Raw genomic sequence first — 3,275 nt, 5'->3', positions numbered from 1 at the left:
TGGGAGCTCACGCCCCCTGTAGCAAAAACCTCACAAAAAAAAAAAAATATATATATATATATATATATCTCCTGGTCTTCATTGGAGATGCTTTAAAAATAAATAAATAAGTACAATTTTTAAAAAGATATTATTTTTCCTCAAATTGATTTATAGACTCAATGAAACCTCAATCAAAAATTCCAGCAAATTATTTTGTGGATATTGACAAAATGATACTAAAGTTTATATGAGAAGTCCAACACCAGGATAGTCAATACTATACTGAAAACAATGACAAAGTTAGAAGACTTACATTATGTGATTTATTATAAAGCTACAGTAATCAAGACAGCCTGGTATTGGCCAAAGAATACACAAATGGATCAACAGAACAGAACTGAGAGTCCAGAAATAGATCCATGCAAATACAGTCAACTCATCTTTGACCAAGGAATAGTGACAGTTCAAAGGAGAAATATGGTCTTTTCAGTAAACTGTGGTGAAACAATTGGACATCCATATGCTAAAAAAAAAAAAGAACCTAGACATCTAAACACAAACTCAAAACTGATCACAGGGCTTGGCCTGGTGGCCTAGTGGTTAAGTGAAGCTGGATCTCACATGGTATACCATGGCTCAAATCCGTGCCCCAGAAGTTTGATAAGTACACTTGGCACATATTCAAGCATGCCTCAAATCCCAACAAGATGGAGGAATGGAGAAGGGATTGGTTGCTGCGGAACAATGCCCCTCTAAGGGTGCTTTCTCTCTCTCTCTGTCTTTCTGTCTCTCTCTGACAAGCACATGTATCCTCAGATCAAAGAAAATAAAATGGACTTACATGTAAAATGAAAACTATAAAACTTCTAAAAGGTAACACAGGAGATAGGGACTGGCAGATGGCATAGTGGTTAAGGGCACTGGACTCCTACATGGCTGACCACGGTTCAAGTTCCAGACCTGGTGGCTTGCTTTACCTTTCCCTGTCTCTCTTTCCTCTGTCTCTCTCTGATCAAATTGGAAAATAATAACAATAATAAAGTTAAATAACATAATTCTTTTTAAAAAAAGATAACACAGGAGAAATTTTATGCAACCCTGCATTCATCCATGACTTTTTTTACATACAACATCATAAATACAATCCAGGAAATAAAAAATATTATAAATGGGGGCCAATCGATTCTGTATTGCTAGAACAAAATATCACAGACTGGTCATTTATAAAGCAAAGAAATTCATTTCTCACAGGTCAATCCCAAGGTGCTGACAACTGCTGAGTACCTTCTCTCACTGTGATCCCATGGTGACAGACAAGCGGGTGAGAGAGAGCAAGAGATACAGGGGACAAAGTCATCCTTCCTGTCAAGCACCCACTCCTGTGCTAACTCACTCACCCATTACAACAGCATTAACCCGTTCGTGAAGGCAATCTTCGTCACCTCCTCCCCTCTTAGAGACCCCACGTCTCAGTGCTGCTGCACTGGGGATTACGTTTCCAGTACATACATTCGCGAGTACATATTCAAACAAAAACAGTTGGACTTTGTTCATTTTTTTTTTTTTTACCATGAAACAAATTTCCCAAAAGGGGAATGTTATGGATTATTGTATTCCCTCACAAATAGACCAACTGTAATCAAATGAGGTGAACGTTCACCTCAGGATTTTGTTGTCTTCATAATAAAAAAGATGAGGCTTAGAACTGCGTCACGTGACCCTTCCTCTTCTTACCTCCTCCCAGTTCACAGTGCTCACGTCTCTGATAGCCAGCGTTCTCTTAGGTCTGCAGTTGGGCTCTACATAGTCAAGCCTCAGCACAATCTTCCTTGGAGTTTTTGCCCTTTTTCCGGAAACTAGGCTTAGTCTGTCCACCACAGCCACTCTGCTTCCTGTCAGGACGCCGCTGTCCCCGAGCACACAGAGGATCCTTGCCCTTTTTGTCCTGTGTCACTTCATGAGGTTGGTGCTTGCCACACTTCTTACAGAAGGTCCGGCGAGTTTTAGGGATGCTCACCATGCTTGTGGGCCTGCTCTCTGCACAGAAAGAGCTTGTAAAAATTTTTAAAATTCTGCTCTGTGAAACACACTGTTAAGACAATGAAAAGAAAAGCCATCTAGTGGAAATAAATACTTGCAAAACATTTAACACAGGATCGCATCCAAAATATACAAGGAACTCTTAAAACTCAATCATAAGAAAACAGATAACTTATCATTTCTTTAATCTTGCCAGAGGGCATGTGGGCTCACCAGAGAGAGACACAGAGAGAGCAAGAGAGAGAAATGAGAAAGCACCCCACATGAGGGATGGTCACACCACAATCCCTTCTTCATTTCTCCCTCCCTTGGGGATTTTGGGCGCACACACAGACACGCTGTGTGTGTTTTTCAAGCCACAGGGCATAAGATTCTAACCACGCAGTTGGCCAGGTGGGATCCAGCCAGGAAGTAAGAAAGAGCTCAGAAAAAAAAAAAGCAGCGACAACAACCCCACCACCCCTGCCGCCCCCACACACAACGATGTGAGTACACCAAAGGACCCGGGTGCCATCTGAAAGAGTTCACAGTGGCCACAGCTGGAACAGCCTGAACAACAAGATGAAGCAGTACTGCTTTACAATCCGATGTATCAACCTCCACAAATCCACAGTGGCGTAACAAATGATTAAATACATTAATACATGGGAGAAAAGACAAGCACGCATGCAGAAAAATTCTAGATAAAGAACGTAGATACTCCACCCTAAAGGAGGAGCGCGCAACCTTATCTAATCATGAGAAAAAAAGCAGAAGATTCCACCAGCGTGGCACAATACTCCTGACTAATTCTCTTCAGAACTGTTAGGGTGATTTATCAAAAACAAGGACAGGCCGAGAGACTGCCACAGTTAAGAGGCGGCTAGGAGACAGGGCTACTAAATGCTATCTGGGATCCTGGGTGGGGTCCCGGGACAGAAAGGAGACATTAGAGAAAAACTGAGGGGCCTGAATAAACTGTGGGTTTTCCTTAGCTAATAACAATTCATCGATTTGGGTTCGTTATAACAAACATGCCATTGTGATGCAAGATTAATCAGGGAAACCATTGGGTTGTGAGGCCTGTGGGAACATTGTACCATCTGCTCAACTCAGTGGTACTGTAAATCTAAAGCTGCTCTTTTTTTGAGAGAGAGAAATTTTTGCTATAGGGCGTGTATGCTCACCAGAGAGAAAGTGAGGAATCACCCCTGGGGGGATGGCCAGGCTGCAGTCCCTCATCCTCCATTTTTTTTTTTTTTTTTTTTTTGAGG

At 41.8% G+C, this 3,275-nt stretch overlaps 1 long non-coding RNA gene across 4 annotated transcripts in view; it reads right to left on the bottom strand.

The window, feature by feature from the left end:
* Positions 1-1,913: 1,913 nt before the first annotated feature.
* Positions 1,914-3,275, bottom strand: part of LOC102496524 (uncharacterized) — an 8,882-nt gene continuing 7,520 nt past the window's right edge. For all 4 annotated transcript variants that reach the window (XR_001369486.1, XR_001369487.1, XR_001369488.1 and 1 more), the window contains one exon: positions 1,914-2,019. This is a non-coding gene — a long non-coding RNA (uncharacterized LOC102496524). The remainder of the gene's footprint in view (positions 2,020-3,275) is intronic.

This window comes from Tupaia chinensis, unplaced genomic scaffold (assembly GCF_000334495.1).
Source record: "Tupaia chinensis unplaced genomic scaffold, TupChi_1.0 Scaffold143624_1, whole genome shotgun sequence".
Classification (NCBI taxonomy): Eukaryota; Metazoa; Chordata; class Mammalia; order Scandentia; family Tupaiidae; genus Tupaia; species Tupaia belangeri.
Note: the sequence above shows the minus strand (reverse complement) of the source record. Positions and strands in the feature narration are given on the sequence as shown.